The sequence below is a fragment of the Rhinopithecus bieti genome, unplaced genomic scaffold, assembly GCF_001698545.2.
Source record: "Rhinopithecus bieti isolate Rb0 unplaced genomic scaffold, ASM169854v2 scaffold_6481, whole genome shotgun sequence".
NCBI classification, from domain to species: domain Eukaryota; kingdom Metazoa; phylum Chordata; class Mammalia; order Primates; family Cercopithecidae; genus Rhinopithecus; species Rhinopithecus bieti.
In genome coordinates, this window is record NW_016805314.1 from 2684159 (window position 1) to 2708758 (window position 24600).

The 24600-nt window shown below is 40.2% G+C and overlaps 1 protein-coding gene across 3 annotated transcripts in view; it reads right to left on the bottom strand.

Moving 5' to 3' along the window:
* OPCML (opioid binding protein/cell adhesion molecule like) overlaps positions 1–24600 on the bottom strand; it is a 1180847-nt gene that overhangs the window by 574976 nt on the left and 581271 nt on the right. The window lies entirely within an intron of this gene.

The following is a 24600-nucleotide window of genomic DNA, read 5'->3' on the forward strand; positions in this document are numbered from 1 at the left end:
GTTAACATCTCCCATGTGCAATTCCCAACTCATGGCCGGCCCTCAGGTTCTGCTCGAAGATTTCCAGGAACACAACAATCACTACACCACAAACTGTCTTCAAAGATTGACTGGTGGGCCGGGCATGGTGGCTCACGCCTGTAATCCCAGCACATTGGAAGGCTGAGGCGGGCGAATCACAAGGTCAAGAGTCTGAGATGAGCCTGGCCAATATGGTGAAACCCCTCTCTACTAAAAAATACGAAAAATTAGGCAGGCGTGGTGGTGCGTGTCTGTAATCCCAGCTACTCAGGAGGCTGAGGCAGAAGAATCACTTGAACCCAGGAGGAGGAGGTTGCAGTGAGCCAAGATCGCGCCACTGCACTCCAGCCTGGGTGACAGAACGAGACTCCATCTCAAAAAAAGAAAAAAAAAACTTGGTAGCACTTGCGGCGAGGATGTTCTTCCTGCTTCCACTTCCTTCACCATTCTGATAGAGAAGAAGAGAAAAGTGAGGGAGCAGAGGATGCCCAGGTCTAGGTTGTCAGCAAATATTAGCTCTTCTTCCTATCCTTATTATGATATTATTATTATTAATTGTTGCTGGTCTTTTTTTTGTTGTTTATTATTATTCTACATTCGGACATTGTCTCTGTTCTCATTCTACCTATATCCTAGCTGCACGTTAGGGTTGGGCATCTAAGATTTCAGGGCCAGCAGCTGCTTCTTGAACCCTTCTGTAGTTGGAATTGAGTTTAGTCGTCTCCTCATTCGATATCAGTTCAGGTGAGCAAATGTATATTGCAGGTCAAGCTTGTGCCCACTCTGCAAGCAGCCATTGTGTGGAGGAGGGAAGCCTCCGGAGGCTTGCAGAGAAATCCTTCTGTGTGAAACCCAGAGGGCAAGAGACACCTAATGGCACTGTTGAGAGGAAAGTCAAAGTCCAGGAAACACCTGAAGGTGCAGAGGGAATGGCAAAGGAAGTGAGAGAAGGAGGACACATAGGTAAAAGAGAAGAATCTTTTCTGTACGTGTCTGAATCATGCTGACTCCAAAAACACATGGGAATATTATTTGAAGCAACAGAGAGAATCTCCAGTTACAAGCCGGGTGTGCCATCTTCATGATGCTGCTTTTCATAGCAGACATGTTATGTAACAGATGTTAGCATGACATTATGGTAAGAGCTTGGACTTTGCAATACATCCTTCAGATGTGGGTTCAAATCCTGGTTCCACCCCTGAGTAACTATGAACTGAAGATAAATGCCATAACCTGTGTGAGCCTTATTTTCTCATCCAAAAAATGAGGATGATAATGGCCCTACTTGGCTAGGAAGTGACTGCATGCGAGAGTACATAAAATGTCTAGAAACATTTGTTAAGAAAGCCATTTGTTCCTTCTCAACCTCCGAACCTGCTCACCAGTCCTCCCTGTTACATCCTACTGCTTCCTCCTGCTCACCGGTCCTCCCTGTTACATCCTACCGCTTCCTCCTGCCCAGTCGCTACCTTACAAGGCTCTGCCAAACTTCTACTTCTCCATGACCTTACAGTTAGCACCGGGGTCCTCTGATCCCCTCAGCAGGCACATGTGGGTGACACATTTGGACAAGGAATAGTGGGTAATACTACTACCTGCTATGTAGATTTTATCATTCCTTTATGGAGGCCAGAGAGGAAGCTGTTATACGCCCATTTTGAAAATGAGAAAACTGAGGCTCAGAAAGTTTATGTGACTTGCCCAAAGCCATCAAGCAGAAACTGGTGGATTCAGACCTCGGTCATTGACTTCAAATCTCTGCATTCCTTATGTTGCAACACACTATATTTTGCATCTTTTTTCCTGAGATGTTATTCTTCTGTGCCTAATTAGACAGTTTGTGTCTTTGGAGACCGTAACCATTTTCTATACTTTTCTGTATCTCTCACTGCCTGGGTGACACAAAGTAGGAAAACAACTAGATAAGCAGAGTTCAGATCTTCACCCTATCACTTGTAAGCTGTGCAGCCTCAGGAAGTTTATTCATCCTTGCCAGCCTCATCTTCCTCATCTGGAAATAAGTACTGAAGTGTTACCTCTTCTTTCATTTCTCTCTCTCTCTCTTTTTTGCGGGGAGGAGGTGGAAAAGAGTTTGTAAAAGTTGGTGTTAATTCTTCTTCAAATGTTTGATAGGAATCACCAGTGAAGCCATTTGGTCTTAGGCTGTGTCCCGTGTGTGGGAGATTTTTAAATTACTAATTAAACCTCTTGCCTATTTAGAGTTTCTATTTCCTTTACAGTCGGTGTTAGTAGTTTGTGAATTTCTAGGAATTTAGCTATTTCATCTAAGTTATCTGATTTATTGGCACACAATTTTTTTTGTTCTGTTGTTGTTTGTTTGTTTTGTTTTTGAGACAGTCTCGCTCTCTTGCCAGGCTGGAGTGCAGTGGTGTGATCTCGGCTCACTGCAACCTCTGCCTCCCAGGTTCAAGCGATTCTCCTGCCTCAGCCTCCCAAGTAGCTGGGACTACAGGCAAGGGCCACCACACCCAGCTAACTGTATTTTTAGTAGAGACGGGGTTTCACTATGTTGGCCAGGCTAGTCTCCATCTCTTGACCTTGTGCTCCGCCCGCCTTGGCCTTCCAAAGTGCTGGGATTACAGGCATGAGCCATTGCGCCCAGCCAGCACAATAGTGTTTTTTTATTATTATTCTTATTTCTGTGAGGTCATTAATAACGTCCCTTCTTTTATTCCTAATTTTAGTAATTTGCATCTTTTCTTTTTTTCATGTTCAGACTAGCCAAAGGTTTGTCAATTTTGTTGATATTTTCAAAGAATCAATTCTTGGTTTCATTTATTTTCTGTACTATTTATATTATTTATTAATTTCCACCTATCTTTATTATTTTCTTTATTATTTGCTTTAGTTTTAGTTTACTATGTTTTCCCATTTTATTGAGGTGGAAGGTTAGATTATTGATTTGAAAATTTTCTCTTTTAAATATAGGTGTTTGCACCTAAAAATATGTCTTTAAGCAATGCTTTAACTATATTTCATGTTTCTCTATGTTGTGTCTTTATTTTCATATGTTTCAAAATATTATCCAATTACCCTTGTGATTGTTTTTCTTTGATTCATTGGTATTCGAATTTGTTAATTTCTATACTTTTTAATTTCTCAATTTTTTGTTATTTATTTCTATTTTAGGGTTATTGTGGTCAGATACTACACTGTATGATTTTGATCAAGTCACATGCTATACTTTCTATTATTTCAATCATTTAAAGTTTATGAAGACCTGTCTTATGGCCTAGCATCTGCTGTATTCTGGAGAATGCTCCATATGTACTCGAGAATAATGTATCTTCTGTTGTGGTCGAGTGGGGTGTTTCATGGATGTCTTTGGTCACATTCTGTTGTGGTCGAGTGGGGTGTTCCATAGATGTATTTTGGTTATACTTGGTTCATCATGGTGTTCTTGTCTTCTGTTTCCTGTATCATCTGCTTAGTTTTATATATATTATTAACAATGAAGTATTAAAATCCCCAGCTATTATTGTTGGATTGCTTATTTCCCTCTTCTTTTAAATCAACATTTGCATGGTATATTTTGAGGCTCTGTGATTTGTTGCACTTATGTTTATAACTTTTGTATATTCCTGATGGATGGACCCTTTTATCATAGTAAAATGTCCCTCAATCTGCAGTAAATTTTGTTGCTTTAAAATATATTTTGTGAAATAGCCACTCCAGCATTTTAATTCCTGTTTACATGGAATATATTTTTTTTTTTAAAGTTCAACCTACTTGTATCTAACATGTCTCCCATAGATAGTATGTCATTGGATTTTATCCTTTTTATCAAGTCTAACAATCTCTGCCTTTTGATTGAATTGTATAATCTAGTCACATTTAATGTTACTAGTGATGTACTTAAATTTACTTTTTTACTACATGTCACATGTCTTTTTTGTTCCTCTATTTGTCCTTTGCTGCTTTCTTCCATATTATATGCAACATTTCAATCCCTTTAATATTAATAATTTTTCACTCTATTTTATTGAGATATTTTATTAGTGATTGCTCTAGGGCTCACTGTATATGTCTTAACTTATCAGAATCTACTTCCAATTTATACTTATTTAGTTTCAATGAGACATAGAAATATTACTTCTACATAGTTTTATGCCCTTTTCCCACTTTTTGTTTCTTATACATATTACAACTGTATTGTTACAAACCAACAATACATTTTTATAAACTACTATTTCGTTAATTATATGACTTTTACAGAAGCTGACAAAAGAAAGGAAAGCAAGTATCTATCTAGAGAGTTGATTGTATTAACCATCTTATTTGCCATTTCTTGTTTTCTTTATTTGACCCTGTGGAATCACGTCACCATCTGGTGTTATTTCATTACTCTACTACAAGTGTGGGCCCACCCACCACTTTTACTGCTGTTATCATCAGATAAATTACATTTCTGTATATTATAAGCACAACAATACAATTATATACATATCGCCTTCTACAATTGTTTTCTTAAATCAATTAAGAAAGAAGGATTGTAAAAGGCATTTTATTTTTAATCATTTATTTTCACTATAAAAGGCATTTATACTGCCTTTTATAATTGCATAATTACTTTTATCAGTAATATTTGCTTTTTTGTATCAATTTAAATTACTCTCTAGAGTCCCTTCTTTCAGCCTAGACTATGCTTCAGTATTTCTTGTAAGGTGGTCTGCAACCAAGGTTTCTCACGGTTTTTGTTTGCCTAGAAATGTCTTTATTTCACCTTCTTTTTTTTAGATTAAGGAATTAATGTCTTCAGAGTATGGTTAGGTTCACAACAAACTTGAAACAAAGGCACAAATGCAGAGCCTCCCTCCTCTGTTACAATTGCTGAACCTACACTGATACATCATTGTCACCTACAGTTTGTAATTTTCATTAGGGGTCACCTTTGGTGTTCTACATTCTGTAGATTTGAGATATATATCGACACATTTATCTTGTATGGATTTTGTTAGGTTTCTAGTTAAGTATTTTATTTTGGTGGGTGCTGATATAAATAATATTGTGCTTTTAATTTCAAACTCCACTTGCTCACTACTGGTATATAGGAGGGTGGTTAAATTTAGCATGTTTACTCTCTTAGTCTGTTTTTCTGTTGCTTATAATGAAATATTTAGAACTGGATAATTTGTTTTTAGAAACAAAACATTTCTGACAGTTTTGGAGGCTGGAAAGTCCAAGGTTAAGGGCCACACTTAGTGAGAGCCTTCTTGTGGTGGGGCCGGGCATCCCAAGGAAAGGGGGCTAAGCATGCTCGCTTGCATCTCTCTTCCTCCTTGAAATTCTCAGCTTCAAATAGTATTTTTTTTCTCTTTTCTTCCTCTTGTTATAAGGTTACCAGTACCACCCCTATGATAACCCATTAATCCATGAAGCCACGAATGAATTAGTCCATTCATGAGAGCAGAGCCATCATAACCCAATCACCTCTTAAAGTCCCCGCCTCTCAATCCTGCCACATTGGCGATTAAATGTCAACACGAGTGTGGGAGAGGACAAATAATGTAAACATATCATTAATCTTTTATCTTGCCATCTTGCTATGACTGCTTATTAGTTCCAGGAATTTTGTTGTTGTTGTTGATTCTTTCAGATTTTCTATGTGGACTATCATGTCATCAGCAAATAGATTTACTTCCTCCTTCCCTATTAATATGCTTTTCTTCCCTTTTCTTGTCTTGGACTTGCAGTACAAAGTTTAAAAGGAGTGGTGAGAGAGGATATCCTTGCCTTGTTTCTCATCTTAGTGGAAAAGCTTCTAGTTTTCACCTTCATTTTTAAAAATTCATGGTTTTATTTTTTATTTCCATAGGTTTTTGGGAACAGGTGGTATCTGGTTACCTAAGTAACTTCTATAGTGGTGATTTGTGAGATTTTGGTGCACCCATCACCACAGCAGTATACACTGAACCAAATTTGTAGTCTTTTATCCCTCACCCCCTTCCCATCCTTTCCCCCAAGTCCCCGGAGTCCATTGTGTCATTCTTATGCTATTGCATCACCTTCATTTTTTAACGTTAGTTTTGCTTGATAAACTATTTTTCATTGACTCTTTTAAAAATATCATTTTAAATGTGTCATTCTACTGCCTTATAGTCTCCATCGTTTTAATGAAATGTCCTCTGTTAATATTATTGGAGAGTCCTTGGATGTGATAAGTTAGCTTTCTCTTGCTGCTTCCAAGATTTACTTTGTTTTTGTCTTTCAGCCTTTTCTCTATGATGCTTATGGGTGTGGCTGTTTTCACATTTATCCTACTTGGAGTTTGTTACGTTTATTAGATGTGTAGGTTAATTTTTTTTAGCAAGTTTTTGAGGTTCTCAACTTTAAATATTTCTTCTTTCTCTCCTCTTGTTCTGGGACTGCCCCCTCCCTGCCAACCCCGCGCCCCGGGCCCACTGTGTTTAAGTTGTTGTACTTAATGGTATCCCATATGTCCTTGTGGCTCTGTTCACTTTTCTTCACCCTTTTTTCTCTGTTTTTCTGATTGCATACTTTCTATCAACATATATTTAAGTGCATTGATTGTTTCTTTTGCTAGTTGAAGTTTATTGCTGAGCCCCTCTCATAATTTTTTTAAACTTAGGTTATATTTTTCAAATACAGAATTACATTTTGCTTCTTTTGGGGCTCAATTATGTCTTATCAATATTCTCTATTTGATGAAGCATTGTCATCATACCTTTACATTATTTCATTAAGCATGATTCCCTTTAGTTTTTTTTAACATATTTATTATGTCTGTTTGAAGTCTTTGTTAAATCTGACATCTGTGGCCTCTCACAGGCAGTTCCTGTTGCTGTATTTTTTCTTGTGAAAAGTCACACTTTCCTGAGTTTTTTCATGTCTCATAATTTTTTTGTTGAAATCTGAATATTTTACATAACAATTTCAGCAACTCCAGACACTGACCCTCCCCGCTCTCTCATTTGCTTGTTTGTTTAGTGACTCATCCATTTCCCTCTTCATGGTTTCCAGGTCATGGTGCCCCCTCAACTTCTACCTTAGAGGAGCCAAGTGCATCAGGGCCCCTCCTCTTTCACATATCCTTCATTGTGTGTTTTCAAAATACATTTTCTTCACTTTTAAATTCATTTTACTGTTTGAACATCCTCAAAGAATTATATAGGCACATACAAAATATTTTATTTATACTTAGAGAGGTTTTGCCTGAAGTCTAATTACCCTTTTGGGAAGGGTGTGTTTGAATACGGAGAATCATACAAATGAAAATGCAAAGAAGAGAAATATTAGGACAAAAAAAGATCAGCTTTTCCTTAATTTAAAAGAAGATCAAGCTATTATAACAGCTTTTGAAAAGTCCAGAATCATATTTACTTGATTTTGCACATACCAGGCTGATCTCCTTTGGAATCTCGTAGCATCAGTGCCTATAGAGTATAGTTAAAATTATTTATTGTGGCATTCATGGTTCTTTATAATAAAAACTTTACTTTTTTCCACCTGTGAAAATTTATTTTAATAAAGTCATTTTTCCATAAATAGCACATAAACCCTTATTTCAATCAAATGTCATTCACTGTCTCCATATACATTTTGGCCTATGTTATTTCTCCTACTCAAGATAATCTTACTTTTCCTTTCTGTCAGGGCAAGTTCTGTCTTTTCTTCTCAACAGCTTAACTCTTACCTTCTTCTAAGAAAAGCCTCCTGCAGTACCCATAGCTGAAGACATCTTAAATTTCTCTTAGTTACTACAGAATTTACTTCATCTATCTTTCCTTTGGCAATTAGAAATTCCCTACCTTATGTTCTCTACTCTATTAGCTTCTTGCCAGTTAAACTGTGCATTGTTTTCCTGGTGTTCTAGCTACTCAAGGAGACCATCACCTGCTTGGCTACAGTGGCAGAGTCTTCAGTTCTCTCTCAATCCCTTACAGCACAGCACTAAGAGGACTTTAACCTTTTATACACAGTGACTGACTGTCACAAAGAAGCCTTTCTTTTCTAGATGTTGAGAAAGAAGGAAAGCTGAAAAACAACCGCTTTTAAAATTCCTCTAGCTGATGGCTCTGATGAGATTGAAGAATGCCTTAATTCCTTGAGTACACAGACAAAATATTATTTCGTTCTTTGTAATAACTTGCACGTAGTAGGTGATCAGTAAATATTGACTAAAATTTCCCAGTGGCTTTCATACAGTTTGCTGTGCCACTTTTCTTCTATTGACTTTTGCTTTCCACTAAATAATGAGTGTGTTTCTAATGTGCTAAAATGAACAACATATTTTCATGACTTTACCAGTGACATGTGCAAGTCTTCAAGCTCCCTGCAAACACAGCCTTTCTTTACATCATTCCAGCTAAGTCCATGTGTTCAGCCCCACCCCAATCTTGATTCTTCTCCAGCATTGATGTGCTTTGCACTATAGCTTTTCTTGACTTGATACATCTAGCTCTGATCAGTGACTTGGAATGGCCTCTTTGTAAAACTTTCAATGGCAAAGAGCTTTCTTCTCCCTATACGGCTGTACAGAGGTGACAAGACAGGAAGTGAAGTATGAAGACATATGATTTTCAAAATTCCAGGGAGGCCTGTCTGTAGTCCTGGAGCTGAGGACAGGCTGTTTGGTCATTACACTCTCACCTTTCCCACCCTCTTCTTTACTCTCTTTCCTTCCCTCCTCCAAACCACACCAGTACTGGCTTTATTATCTACTCTCAAATCTAGATGTATGGACCCTAAAACCACTAGACCCTACTGGTCCCAGCCTAGCCTGATACCTTGTATTTAACTTACTATACTTCAATTACTTGTACAATAACCACCCTGTGGCTACTGCTGCTGCTGTTGTCCTCTTGGCAAGCATCAATGTGGAGTCATTTGCTTTTACAGCAGAACCATTAACAGGAATCCAAGGGCCTAAATATTTGCCATCCCAGGTACTCAGAGACAGGGATGGGGCATTCTTGTTGGTGCTGGTCACACAGGCAGACATGGAGTGGCTTCCTGGTCCAGGCAGCTTCCCAGAGGCAGCAGTTTCCGGATAGTAATGCCTTCTTGATTTGGGGTGGCATTGACTGAGAGAGATGGCAGCTCCTTCACTGTAAAACAGGAAGTCTTAGTGGCCCCAGTTCTACGGTGTGGTTTTCTAAAAATTCAACCTGTTTTGTCTACCCTCTTGATGACTGGGCAAGCCATTTAACGTCCCGCACTAAACACCTCTCTGCTGACACAAGTTGCAATGTATTCTGGGCTTACAGCAACTGCAGCCTGACTGACATGAGGGCCATCCACCTAGCAGGGGTTGTCTGAAAGCAACGGGCAACACACAGTTACCAAGGTCATATTCATTGCTGAGTGAATGGGCTCCACAACATGTCAGGATGGAAAGCCCCATTATTCATTTTCTGGTGCTGCATCTCCTTGTGTGCATTTTTATTAAAGCCATCGTTTGTCATGTTAAGCAGCTGTTGCAACATAAAGAGAAACTGTCAAATAATATGGCATTTGGAAATGGTGACATTTTCCTGTTAACGTCTCTTTCCTCCATTTCCCTCTACCCCCTTTCAGACTATTGCCACAATGGCAATGCGCAAGGACCATCAGCCTGACAAGTGGCTCTGTTTGCTGCTGAACAAAAACAGAACTGGGAACAGGCCCTTCCTTGTTCTCAGTGAGTTCTGTGATCTTCATGGGAAACCGCAGCCCCCTTCTCCCTCTGCTTGAGGCCCTGAGAGGCTGGCTGTACTCATTCTATAGACCAGAGGTTGATTACTGTTGGTGCATAATGTTGTTGATGGAAAAAAGCACCATTCACCACCTAGGTCTGTCTGGTACCTGGAACCCCAGGTTAGGAAGCCTGAGTGTACACAGGTCTGAGAAGAGCCTCACACAGCCCATACCTGATACTCAGCCTTCAGCTATCTCCCTGCACCAAGGAGTGTCAGCAAGTATGACAGTTTTGTGTTGTTTGTTTTTAATCAACTTTTGTGCTAGTACCAGACCTTGACTTGACAACCTTTTTCTGCTCATCGATGAGGTCTCTTCATCCTCAATTTCTGGCTCCATCCTGGCCTAGATTTAAGATAAATATCCTCCTTCTAAGGGATTTTATGGAGCTCATGATGAGGCTCTGTGCAAGTAGATATTGTCACAAAATGTAATTGTTCCCGTCCACCTCCAAAATCACTAATTCAAATATCCCATGCTTATACCACAATCCCTCTCTTGTCAGCTTGCTTCTCCAACTATTCCCACCACAATGCGTCTTTGACTGCTTTGCAACTTCCTGGCCATTGAATCCTGTACTTTAACTCAATTCAGTAGACTTCTACTTTCTTCAGTTTCCTCCTAAACTAGCTTGGATTTCATGGTTTGTTATTATAATTGCTCCAACACCTTAGACTTCTTTGGTCAGTAATCTTTTTGTCACAAACTTGTCATCAAATTCCAAACCTGGGTGAACTCAGCTTTCCATTTTCTCTGAGTGTGCAGCCGAGAAGTCAAGCACAGTTAAGGACACAACAAAGTTGACTGATTCCTTAATAAACTCATGCTCACCAAAGGCAAAGGCCCCTCAGCCTTACCCAACAATTTTCCAGCTACTCTTTGGTTAGTTCATACACCTAGTTTCTGTAGTGACTTTTTCAAACCTTCTCCAATCCTCTCATTCCCCTGAGTGAGAATCCCACTCCAATCCCACTCATCTCCCCTGTGCTCTCAGCAGATGATCACCTTCTACTTAAGAGCAATAGAGAAAGCACTGAGTGGATCTGGCCTAACCTGCCCCTTACCAAGCACACAGACCTATCTACACGTGGGTCTTCTTTCTATTCAGCTGCTATGGAGAGGCTGTCCCTCCTGGCGTCATCACTCATGTCTCTGGCCATGCTTTTGGTTTTATCCCATCTTGATGTCTCAGGAAAATTACTCTAATAAGCATTTCTTGCCTTTATTGTATTTCAGCCTCACTATATCAAGCGTTCCCTTTCTATTGACTTTGAAATATATGACAACATAGACTACATTAACTTTTTAACCTGGTACTTCATCTTTCAACTACCTCTCAATTAGTTTCATCCTCACTTCAGCCAAGTATCTCAAAGAGTTTTCCAAAATGTTCATTTCCGTTTCTCATCTCCCCATCACACTTCACATACCAATACAGCTTTTAACTTGTCACTACCAAAGTTCTTCCTGTGGTCATCAAAAAAGTTCATCATCACTGGTCATTAGAGAAATGCAAATCAAAACCACAAATACCCAATGAGATACCATCTCACCGCCAGTAGAATTTGCGCGAATCATAAAACTGCAGGAAACACAGTGCTTGCGAGAGGGATGTGGAGAATAGGAATGCTATCACTGTTAGTGGGAGTGTATATTAGTTCAACCTTGTGGAAGACACCTGTGGCAACTCCTCACAAGGATCTTAACTAGAAATATCCCTTGCCCAGCAAACCAATATTGGGATATAATACCCAGAAGGCATTATAAATCATTCTAACTATAAAGACACATGCCACACATACTTATGTTTTATTGCAGCACTTTACCACTGACGTATTCTTTTTTTTTTTTTTTTTTTTTGGACGATCGTGCTCTGTCGCCCCAGGCTGGGAGTGGCAGTGGGGGCGGATCACGGCTTCACTGCTAAGCTCCACCTTTTCCCGGGTTTCCGCCATTGTCTCCTGCCTAGCTCCAGAGTAGCTGGGACTACAGGCGCCGCCCCTCGCCCGTACCTAGTTTTTTGTATTCCAGTTAGAGAGGGTTTCACGTGTTAGGGCCAGGATGGTCTCCGATCTCCTGACCTCGTATTCCACCGTCTTCGGCTCCCCAAAGTTGCTGGGATTACAGGCTTTGAGCCAGCGGCTCCGGGCCACTGGATATTCTTAACCTTCAACTTCCCGAAGACTTCTCTGCTATCTTCACACTTTCTCGTCCTTCTAACACTATTCACTTGTGCCTCATAGCCCTAAGCCTGTTTTCCTTTGTTTTCATGCAAGATTACCCTTTTCTGCTGGATTCTGCAATTTAGCATTTTCAGGCCCTCTCCAAAAAAAAAAAAAAAAAAAAAAAAAAAAAAAAAAAAAAAAAAAAAACGGCCCCCTGTCAAGGCCCTCTCGTCTGTAACTCATATACCTTCTCGAGTCTATAAGCTCAATATGTACTCTATATGCTAAAACGTCACTCTTAGTCTCTTAGTCTGAGCCGGGGCTACATGTATATATGATGTGCTATTTAATTATATTTTTCTAGAACCATCATTCTTTCTCCACAGTTATGCCACACTACCTTGATGCACTACTAGGCACTGATTTATACCAGACGGAAATATAGCCAAGTCTGATACATGGATACTTAAGATTGCAGTAGGATAAGTAACATAGAAAGTAAGAAAGAGAGAAAATAACAATTATAATGTGATGCATAGGAAGTGGAAGTATCTGAGAAAAATAAACGCAGATAACAAGAATAACAAAGATGGAAGTTTTATGTTTTCAGTTGTACAGTCTGGAATCTTCTTGCTGATGAGTGACATTCAGCAAATGCCATGAAGTTTTTTGCGAGAAAAAGCCAGCCCAGAGAAAATAGCAAGTTAGAGGCAATGAGAAGAAGCTTAATAGAGTTATATGGTGCATAACGTAACATAAAATAATTTTCAGATTCCCTTAATTTACCAACTTCTCAGCCTGATGTCTCATCCAGGTTTCAGAAGGGAAAAAAAAAAAAAAAAGCACCACTTTTCATTATCCAACCTCTTACTAAGTCCTGAAATCTATTTTCTGAAAATCCTATTTTATTCTTCCTACTTAGTCATTTCCTGTCATTAGCACTTTGAGTCCCCTATGCCAAGATTTATCCACACAGTAGGCATATCTTCTAGACAGTACCTTCTCCTGTCTTCTCCCATCAAATTTCATTCATTCATCACATACCTGTTTAGCTATCTTTTTTTTTTTTTTTTTTTGAGATGGAGTCTTGCTCTGTCGCCCAGGCTGTAGCGCAGTGGTGAGATCTTGGCTCACTGCAAGCTCCGCCTCCCAGGTTCACGCCATTCTCCTGCCTCAGCCTCCCGAGTAGCTGGGACTACAGGTGCCCACCACCACACCCGGCTAATTTTTTGTATTTTTAGTAGAGACAGGGTTTCACCATGTTAGCCAGGATGATCTCGATCTCCTGACCTCATGATCTGCCCACCTCAGCCTAGCTATCTCTTGAAACATAAGACTAAAGCTGCTTTCAAAGATTTACTGATATCTGCTTTTGACTTTTCTTCCTTGTCCAACATAAGGTGTTACTTATCTGGTCATGATCGAGTGGGTTGTTGGAGGTGTATTTTATTGTGAAAATCAGAATAAAGGGTAGAAATGCCAGCAATTTCCAGAAGATTTGTCTGTAGTTAGTTATTTGTTCTGTTCTTACGAAGGGTGGACAGCTGCTGGACTAGGGTGGAAAGCTGGATAGAATGAGGTAGGGGGAGGGGTTAAAATTCAGAACACAGGACTCGATGCTATCTCAGTTCCTGTTCTCTTAATGAAGTGGTATTTACTGAAAGAAGCTATTTGTTTTCCCATCAGAAAGATCTCCTATAAAAAACAGGCAGCCATTTATGAATCCCTAACAGTTGATGTGACCAGTATCATGCCACCTGTGACTCGTGTTTATTTCTCTTTTGGAGGCCAAGGATGAGGTTAGCATGTAGAGCAGCAACCAGTTCCAAGCTCCCATCAGGTATTCAGGTTGATTTGCAGAAAACTGAAATGATGATTTTATAATAGCTAATAGAGTTTCTGATTTAATGCAGCTGCTAGAAATTAGCAAGGACTCTATTGAAAGCTTCCCAGTCACTTATAATAACAGGATAATAAATCACTCCTAGCACTTTCTGGCATTTATAATTTTATTAGAAACATAAGCCCTAGTTCAGATACTCTTCTCGGTTTGTTTTTCATTTATTTATTAAATTACCTTTTAAAGTTCAAGGAAAAAGAAAACATTGTTCTTACTTGGCTGCCAAATATATGAATGAGTGATAGTGTCTCCACGGAATTCCTTATTTCAAAAGGGATTAGAGAGAGAAGAGGCAGAATATTTAGATGAAGCCATAGGGAGCTTTTGGAAATTTTCATTGTCTTAGGGACAATGTAACGCATAGCAGAAAGCACTGGATGTTGACTGTGAAGACACTTGTCCCTCACACTTCCCTCTTCTCCCTGCCTGCATAACACTGGGTTACTTTCTCCACATCTGAGAGCTTAATTCTCTCATTTACAGAAGTGGGATCATCATCTCTTTTCAATGCCTATTTGCAAGGTAGTTGGTGTGTCTCATAAAATAATACATGTGAAAGTGTTTTGTCATTTGTCAGGCTCAATGGATATTAGATATTTTTGTTTATATGAAGGGCTTTGTTTTTTTGCATGTTGAAAGCACTTATTCAAAATAGGAGGCCCTGATTGCTAAGCTATTCACAGCTGCTTTGATCCCCTGGCCCTGGGCTCCTAAGGAAGGCCTACCTCTCTCTCTCTGCTGGATCTGAGCTGATTCTCAACTCTGTCAATAACAACTAAATAATATCCCAAAATACCCAGAATCTGGAAATGGGCCAGCTTCCTTTTAGCTTTAGCTCACAGATAGCTATCTACTCATATTGCAGTCGCAAAATCACAGGAACATGTGTATCATCACACTCACTGGAAATGCAGCCACACGTTCACTCATGTGGCTCATGTGGCCATATTTTTTTCATATTCTTATAAATACACTTTGGCAGAACCTATGTCATCTGGTCCTTGAATTGTAAATATAAAGAAGAGATATTTAGGAGCACAGGGAGCTACTGTATCCAACAACAGCTGGCAGATGGAATTATATAGAGTGCATATAAGAGTCTTTGGTGACCCACCTGATCTACAAACTTGCTAAAATAGGAAGGACGTTCAATATATTTAATTCAATTCAAAAAAGTATTTATTAAAATGGCTCTACAACTGCTTAGTGCCATGGAGAATAGAGAAAAAAAGTATTTATTTATTTATTTGTTTATTTTTGCCATGAAGGAGTTTATAATCTCATTGGAGAGATAAGATCTGCACAGTCCTTGAAGAACGTCAGGATTGGATACAGAATTGATTAAGAGCGGAAATGGGCCAGAGGAGACACGGAAGTCCTGTGGAAAATGTAACAGCTGCTGAAAATGGTTTGTGGACTTGGGAAGATTCTGACAAAATAAGAAAGAATGGAGGAATGGCACTGAGAAACTGATGGAGGCAGAAATAAATACTGGATGCAGGCAGGCTAAGTAGGACCTCTGTCTGAGAGTGGCAGACAGGGACATCACCTTCATAGCACAGGTGGTACAAAGACACACAAGTAGTTGATGACCAGTGGGTGCTGAGGTAGGAGATAAAAGGTAGGAAAATGGTTTGCACCAAGCTTGGGAAGCCTTTAAAATTATTTGACTTTCAACCTCTGATAAATGAGAAGTCACATGGGTTTTTAAGAAAGGAACGGTGTGATCAGATTTTGGTTTAACATAGTCCCTCTGATGTCACCGTGGAGAGAAGAGTTTGGCAGCAGGGAGGCCAGTTAAGTATCTTCTCCACTGAAAAGGCTTAGAATGACAGGAGCTGAATCTCATCCAGCTGTGAAGCAGGACCAGGACCAGCATCGTTCCAAGAGAAGTGATACTCATACTGCCTTTGTGTCCCAGAGGGTTTCCCTTTAAACCGCTCGTGTGGATGGCTACCCCTGGGGCCATGCAAGGTGTGACTCTGTAGAAGGTACGAATAAAGGATATTTCTGGGATTAAGATGACAAGACTTGATAACCAAGGAAATACCCAGAGTGAGAGAACAGGGGTCAGTCCTTAGATCTCTGTCCTCCTCTGTCTCCATGTTCCCTCTTGGAGACCTCATCTACTCTTATGGCTGTAAATATAATTGCTAATGACTCAAATACATGCATATACATAATGTGTAGATTATATATGTGTATATATATACACACACACACACACAGAGACACACACACATATACACATACCTTTATTTGAATTCCAGAATTGAATATTCATCTGCTTAGTAACCCTCTCCACTTGAATTTCTAGTAGGCATCTAAAATTGAACATGTGCAAATCCCAACTCCCCATGTTACCCCATTCCCAACTTACATCTCCCACATGTTTCGCATCTCAACAAATGTCAACTTCATCTTTTCATTTGTTCAGGACCAAAACTTTGGAATCAGCCTTGACTCTTTCCACCCTCTCATATCTCATACCCAGCCCATCAACAACCATTGCCAGATGTGCCATCAACACACATTCGGAATCCCATCCCTTCTCCCTCCATTCATATCCACCTGCTGTAAACTGCCTCTGTCTCACACCCAGAACACTTCACTTTCTGCCGTGCAATAAATTCTCACAACAGCAGGAGGAACAACTGTTTAAAACAAGTCTGTTCATGTCACTCCTCTGTCCCGAGCCCTCCCCTGGCCCCATTTCATTCAGAGTGCAGAGCCTCGTGTGACGTGGCTCCTCATCCCCGTCTGACCTCTCCTCCTCTCCCACAAGTCCATTCTAGCCACACTTCCTTGTTCCTTAGACAGCCTGGTCACACTCCTCCTACAGCATATGAAGTGGCAGCTGCATATTCTTAAAAAGCTCTTTCTCCAAATATCCACAGGACGGCCTCTGCCAAGAGGTTTTTGCTCCAGTGTCCTCCCAGCGAGAACTCCTCTCCACAACCCTCCCAAGGTCTCTTCTCTCCTCCCCAGCCTGATTTTTCTAGAGCATGTTGCCATCTAGCATACTGGGTTTTTGTTTATGTGTTTACAGATTAATGCATTTATTGTCTTTTCTACTAGAACAAAACTTTGCTTAATATCTTGACACTAAAGAAAGATGTGAAGTTGGGAAAGAAGACTTGGTAGTCTTCAGAATGAAAGTAACAGTTGAGGCCCTCGGAGAGGGAGTGCTTAACCAGGAGAAGTTGCTGGGAGGGCAGCGTGTAAGAGACCGAGAAGGAAGGGACGCTGATGGAGAAGAAGGCGGGGGATTATAAAGGCAGCAGGAAGCCTGACTATTCAGAATGAAAGGGTGAAGTGAAGAGTGTTGAAACAAAATATTGAGCCATTTGGTCATATATCATAAAGAGGCTGAGTAAGATAAAAGTTAAGTGCTGAATCTTGAGTCTAGATGTTAGAAAAAGGTTATTGCCCTTAAGGAAATTAGTTTTAGTTCAGTAGAGAGAGCAGAAGCCACACTGTAGTGCCTCAAAATGTGAATAAGAGATAAAAGAAATATGGATGGCAAATATATATTCACCAACTTGATGAAGGGACAGAGGAAGACGAGACAGATGCTGAATAAAGAGCAGCTCTATGAGTAGATGAGGTATTTCCTGAGGTCTCAGTAACCTCTAGCTGGAACTATGAAAAAAGAAAACCAGAGAGAGATCCTTCTTGGATAATAAGTAGATGTACAATATCAGCAAAATATTTCCCTTACTTTCTTAGTTGCCAGTTTATATTAAATCTCTAAAAGAAGAATTTAAGTTTGGCATGTTGTTATTATTCAAGTACTATATTAACAACAGTCTGACATCTTTAATCCATTCAACTAGAAATCATTTGCTTTCCCTAGAACTAAAATGGGAAGTGGGAGGAAAGCAAGGTTTCTGTATTTGTTCTAAGTATTTCTTATTTTCTTAAAAAACATAGGCCCTGTGGATTTATTACTGATAAGTGCCTTGTAATGAAGTGTTAGCAAGGAATGCACTTGAAGTGCCTTTAGCAAATTTAATTTTTAAGTGTGTTATGTAGTCAGAAAATTGACACTGAAAACAAGGATGTACGTTTCTATCTCCATTCTCCCTCAGTGGTTTCCGGGCCATCTCTACTCAGTTCATAGACAAGAGATAATTTGGTAAATGGCACAGCCTCAAACTCCGTTTGGAACTACAAAAACAGGCCCAAGGGTTTCCCTTCAATTAACTATTTCCCTGTGGGCAAAAAGGAAAGTCTGCTGTGAATTTTGGGGTATACGGTGACTTATTTCACAGCATATACAGTCCCATGTCACCTAATGACCGGGATTCGTTCTAAGAAACGCGCCATTAGGCAATCCTGTCATTGTGCAAACATCAGAAAGCACTTACACAAACCTATAGGCTATAAACTTGCAACAGCATGTTACTATACTGAATACTGCAGGCAGGTGTAATACAATCGTAAGTATTTCTGCATCTAAGCCTATCTAAACACAGAAAAGGTAGAGTAAAAAACATGGTATTATAATCTTGTGGGACCCCCATCACATACACAGTTCATTATTGATCCAAACGCCGTTATGCAGTGCATGACTGTATTGGGCATTTATCTTATGCCTGCACAGTGCTAGGCACCAGGGAGGATACAGAAGAAATAGAAAAGACAATCATTTTTAGAACACTTCCAGCCCCATAGCAACAATAAGACAGATAAGATGCAGTGAGATGATTAGGATGTGGTTTCTGTAGGTAAGGCCACGTGGTGGTTGGGGCAAAGCCCAGGGTGACAGGGGCCCACTCTGCAGGCAGCACCGGGTCCTGAAGGCGGAGTTCTGTTGGGATTTGTCGATGGAGGAGGAAGCTATGGAAGCTACTGGAAAGCCTGAGAGGAGGTTTTGGGAGAACACTGAGGGATAATGGGGGGCTGGCGGGAAAGGACTTGAGGGAGGAACGTGAATTTGATACAATGAGCTCACACAGGAACCACTGCACATTTATAAACATTCGCAGTTGACTATTGGCTGAAGAAGTGTTCAAGGAAAATTAATCTGACAATTACACATAAGAATGACTAGAGGAGAGATTTTACAGAGGGAAACCAAAAGATGGTGACAGATGCCATCTGGACTCACAAGGTGATCTTAGACTCGGCTTATTTTAGAAAAAGGGTTAAACATAAAAATCGGTGACATCACCAAATAAGAATTGACAGAAAACTATGATAGCTGAGTCAGCTGAAGTTTCCAAACCAACAGAATGAAGAAACAAACGGAAACTCATTTTTACTTGCCTGGTTCTGTGTTAGGCGTTTCACATTGTCATCATATTTGATCTCTACAATGACCTTGTAAGGAGAAAAATGAAGGTTTACAGGTTTAAGTTATTTGTGTCCATCACATATCCAAACATTTGTGAAAGGTGCAAAAGCGGGCCTTTGGGCTCTAAACCCAGAACTCTTTCCAACGCATCATGTTCTGCCAAGCCTGGTCCTGGATTCTACAGCTCGAATACCGGCCCTTAAGCTTTTTACGTCTGCTCTGCTAAGACCTCCCCAACCTCCAGAACAATTCCTCCTCTCTTGCTCCTTGTGCAAGCCCCATTTTTCTGCCTTTGCTGCTAATATTCCCACAAGCCCCTGCTTCTTTCTCCTTTCCTTATCTCTGTTACGATTGTTGAAGCTCATTGTAAATATCACCTGCTGTATGAAGTTCTTCCATTTCTCCCAAATGTGTGTGATCCCTCTCTGCTTTGAACACCTCTACCATTCTCTCCCTCCTTACTCTTATACTGCAGTTCCTTGGGGGTTTGTCTCATCTATACTATCAGATGGCACCTTCCTAAAAATAAGACTCTTTAGGTGTCCAACAATCTTCATAATTCCTTCACAATAGGAATTCGTTGTGAAAAGTAAAAAAGGAGACAATAAAAGGCTTAAAGAAAAAAAAAAGTTGTAGCTACACTAACTTAAGAGACAGCGGGGTTTGACATCAAATGACCCTGAACTTGGAGGCAAGGGGAGCTGGGTTCTTTGGATAAGTCACTTCACCGTTTACCTCAGTTCCTCCTCTGAAGTATAAATGGTTTGAATATGTGGTCATCTCTAAAACCATGTTCAGCTGTAATATTCTGTTACTGATATTTGCAGGCAGAAAATCAAAATCCAGACCTTGATCATCTTATTAAACTCGAATATCTTCACTTTTTAAAGAATAAGCTTCACTCCACTGGTCCACTTTCATAAGCCAGCTCTCTCTATGAGCCCAGCGCCAGGACAGCTCCACTGAGCCCCCAGTGTGGGACGCACGCCAGCGCTTTCTTGGGCGCCTTGGCCTCTTGTCAATCACAGAGTTGATGCTCCTGTTCCCGGTCTGGGTAATGTGCTGTGGCTTATTTGCATAACAATTACACGCATTAGGAAGGCTACTGATTGGAGCACTCCTTGCCAAATTATGATGGCTTTTTGAATGAAGCTGCTTTTCCTGTCTCTGAACAGCTGCTGGTGCTATGCTTGGTCTTCAACCACCACAGGGAAAACAGCCCCCTCCAGCTTGCAAAGTTGCTTTTCAAGAGGCAGTCACCCCAGAATCTCTCCACATCAAAATCTCTCCTAAAGCCATGGCCCAGTGACCTTGCCCAAGCAGGTCAGCGAAGACAGTTTGGGAGAAAAACAGAGCCCGAGCCAGCACCAAAGTGCAATGCTGGGTAAATGCCTCTAGGATTGGTCCAGGCCTGGTGCCAACTTCATCAAGTTCTCACTTTAATAAACGCCTCTCAGTTACTCAAGGAATAAATATTTCATTTTTTTTCCTGTGTCAACACTGCATCAGGTACCAGCAGTGCAAGAAGAAAGAGGCACGGTCCTGACTCACTGGTGGGACTGGTGAGTGACCACCCAGAGCACTGCATGCATGTTGTTCTCGCTGCTCATGCTGCTGTGTGCACTGTCTATGGTCCTGCCTCATTTACTGGGTAAGCTCCTGGAGGACCCAGATCACATCTTATTTTTCTCTCACTTCATCCCCAAACATAACAGAGTGGCTCAAGCACTTTGAGAGCAAGGCCCATGTCTGCTGTTGCTTCTTCCCTGTCTCCCATATCACTCAGGAAAGTTATTTATTTATACGGAGTCCTCCACAAAGCACCACACACATCTACATACATTTTTAAAATAAAAATATGAGCACATCTTGCCCACATACGGCTATGTGTTCTTCCGAGGCAAAGCCAATTCTGTTAATGGCCTATTAACATTCTACTGGTAAAGTGAAGGAAAACAAAGAAAGAGATTAAAGAGGGTGCTAAGTCATGTCCTTCTTAGTGAGTACAACCTTGTGCCACAGCCACTTTGTCAGGTTCTAATCTATTGAGTTTAGTATTGTCTGAATTCCTCAGAAGGTTCCTGGAGGGTCACATTGTGATTGAGGCCTCATAATTCTACTTCTACTACTAGAACTAAGTTTTACAGAAGAGTGAAATTCAGGAAAGCATCTGCTTCCAATGGGCTTTAGGTTGACCCTCCAGGTGATCTTTCCTGAGGCCAGAAAGCTAAGTGACTATTTCATTGACAAGGATCCGGTATGCTATGCCACCATCTAAACCCAAGGCTTAGGTCTGCTGAGACGTAAGATAACTTGCAATTAGAGGTAAGCTGCATTGAACACTTATTATTTTCTTAGAGTCCTTATAACTACTCGATAATTATTCATTTAAGATGAATTTCACAAATATTTATTAAGTACTTACAACATAATTGCAATCAATATGTTATATATTCCTCAGTACTGGGGCCTTGGGGAAATAAAGATTAGTACTCGCTATTCGGCACACCGAATAAGACGTACTAATACATTTTACAAAGTATCACAATATTTATTACCTTTTTTATCCTTGCAATATTTAGTAATATATACTGTTAATCATTATTTTCCTTTTTCGTAAGTATAAAAGGAAAACAAGGCTTAAAATGTTAACTAGTCCAAGGTAAAGGGCTCTAACTGGCAGAGCCACAGCTGTGACTCTGACGGTTCCAGAGCCTTGTCCAGTATTCTCCAGCACCATGTATACTTCCTCCCAACATCACACCAGCATCCTTCTTAGAACTCTAACCAAAGACCACTGACTGCTGATTGGACCCCAAACAGTGAACTCTTGCAAGCTTCAGAGACCACCAGGAATGGCTTGAAAACACTATCTATTTACAGCAAGAATCCTGAGAGCTTTCAGTTACCTGCACTTTCTCACATTTTCACCCCAGTAGTGTTCTACTCACCCTGCCACCCACTTCCTCTACTTCTCTTGCGTTGTGCGTGGTATATCCACGATGAACAACTTTGCTCAGAGGCTCAGCCAAACCACCAAGTACTTCTCTACCCTCCTGTCCTTTGTTCCCCCATGGAACACCTGCTCTTTCCATCACATTAAGAAGGCTGTTTATTTACTCATCTCTACCCAGCATGAATTCAACACCTTCCATTTACTCTTCAGCACACATAATCTGGCTTTCATTCTCACAGTTCCACTGCAACTTCCTTAGCCAGGACACCCATGGCCTCCCGTGTTCAATTCTGATTGTTATAGAACAAATTCCCACAAATTTATCAACTTGAAACAACATGTTTGTTTTGCCATAGTTTCTGTGAGCAGGAGTTAGCAGGGCACTCTACTCAGGATATCACTAGGCAGAAATCAAGGTCTGGGGTGGCCAAGGCTGTAGTTCTCATCAGAGGCTCAGAGTCCCCTTCTAAGCTTACTGGTGGTTGAAAGAATTTGGTTCCTTGCAGTTGTGGGTCAAGAGTTCCCGTTTTCTTACCAGTTGTTAGCAAGTCGCCATTCTAAGTTTCCAGACACATCCTCAGGTTCTTGCCATAAGAACCCTCCATAGGCTTATCACAACCTGGTCATTTGCTTCTGAAAGTCCAGCAAAAGAAAGCCGCATCACCTCAAACCTCTCTCTTCTTTCAAAGGGCTCTCAGCTTTCAGGTCAGACTTAACCAAGAGAATATTCCCTTAGATTAACTCAAAATAAACTGGTAAAGGACCTAATCACATATGATGCAAAATCTATTCTTTCCATTTAATGCAGCCTGAGCATAGGAGTGAAATCCTGTCATATTCACAAGTTCCGTTCACCCTCAAAAGGAGAGGATTATATAGGGTACCTGCACTAGGTCCATGTTATAATTCAGCCTATCACACCTCCATATTTTCAAATCTACTTTTCTCTGCCTCTCCTAATAGGTCTATTATTCCTTTTCCCTGCAGTAAATCATTCTGTTCTGCTAATCTGAATGTATTTTCTCTTGGTTTTCCAATTGTCTCTCTGGCTTTTCATTTCTACCTTTTTCACAAGTTTTTCTTTCTTTGTGCTCTATGCTGAGCCACTTACTTTTTCCAAAAGGATCATTCTGTATCATACATCAGCCTGTTGAAACGTGCTTTTACCACTGCCTGGAAAGTCTTTGTGATGCTTTTTTTCTCTAGCAAGCTGTCATTCATCCTTTAGAACTCACATCAAGCATCAACTCTGAAAACTTTTTTTGACTTTCCTTTTCCTCAATCTAATGGAAATACCCATAAAACCTCCAGTCTTCCCATAGCATTCCTTGAAAATTCTAACTTAGCCATTATTTCATTGTAGAAAAATCACTGACTTAGTCATCTATCACTCTGACTGGATTCCTTGAGATTAGAGGAAATATCTCAGTTTTCTTACTAAAACGACCTCAAGTAGTTTTAGTAAAAGTAAACACTGTAGATATGAAAGAAAGTATAATAACCATTTTACAGATGAAGAAACAGGATAATTAAGGTTAAGTAAGTCACTGAATTTTACACATTCAATAATAGAGTAGGAGAGAAGTCAGTCTCTAACAGACTTAAGATCATCTCAGGATCCTAGATTTAGGAATGTGCATGATTATTATCAAAGTCAATCCTAAATGAGAATAAGCACCTAACACTTTGCCTGATCATAATAGGTGACCTACTCAATAAACAGGTTTGAATGAAATCAAGGATTACTTGAACAAATACATACTTTGGAAATAATTGGAAAACATATAGAAAGTTAACCTTGTAAGGGTTCTACATCTGTGTACCTTTAGAAAGATTTTCTTCTTTTAAATGGAAATTGATACTTGGTTTAGGATTTAAAATACTAAAATGAGAATGGGTAATAGAGAGTTAATTACCATCAGGAAAAACAATATCCAGTAAACTAAAACAGGAAGTTCCCTATAGATTCCATGACCCTCTGGAAGAAAATTAAGCAAATCTACAGAAGATGTGGAATGAATTCCAATAATGAGTCTTGAGAAAGTTGAACCTTTTAATGAATACTCTTACAGGTTATCCAAGCCAGCACTCTGAGTGAAATGAGGTGAACATGAGCCAGTGAGACGATGTGAATGTGGGAAGGAGCACAGGACTTCAAGATGGGTTTCTAATTCTTCCTCCCCTAAGTAACCATGTGATCCATCCACTCTCTCCCTCTTCACCTCTTCTTTTGACAACACTTCATGACAACTAATGTCCTAGGTGCCCCAATCCCTGTCCTCTAGAAAGTGTCTGTCTTGTGGAGAAGCCTGGATAGTGATTAGGAAATGGCAACCAACTGAGAGGGCGATGAGGTGAAAATTTGAGCATTCCTTGACAACAGTTTTGTAAGGGAGAGGGATGAAGAGAAGCATTGAGGAAAGAATGACTTCTGTGCTGCCAGCCTGAGGAGCCAGGCAATGGAGCCTAGGGGAGACAGCTTTCACGTAGATGTAAGAACGTGAAGACCGAGGGGTCTCTGCATGTACCTGGGGCAGCAAGC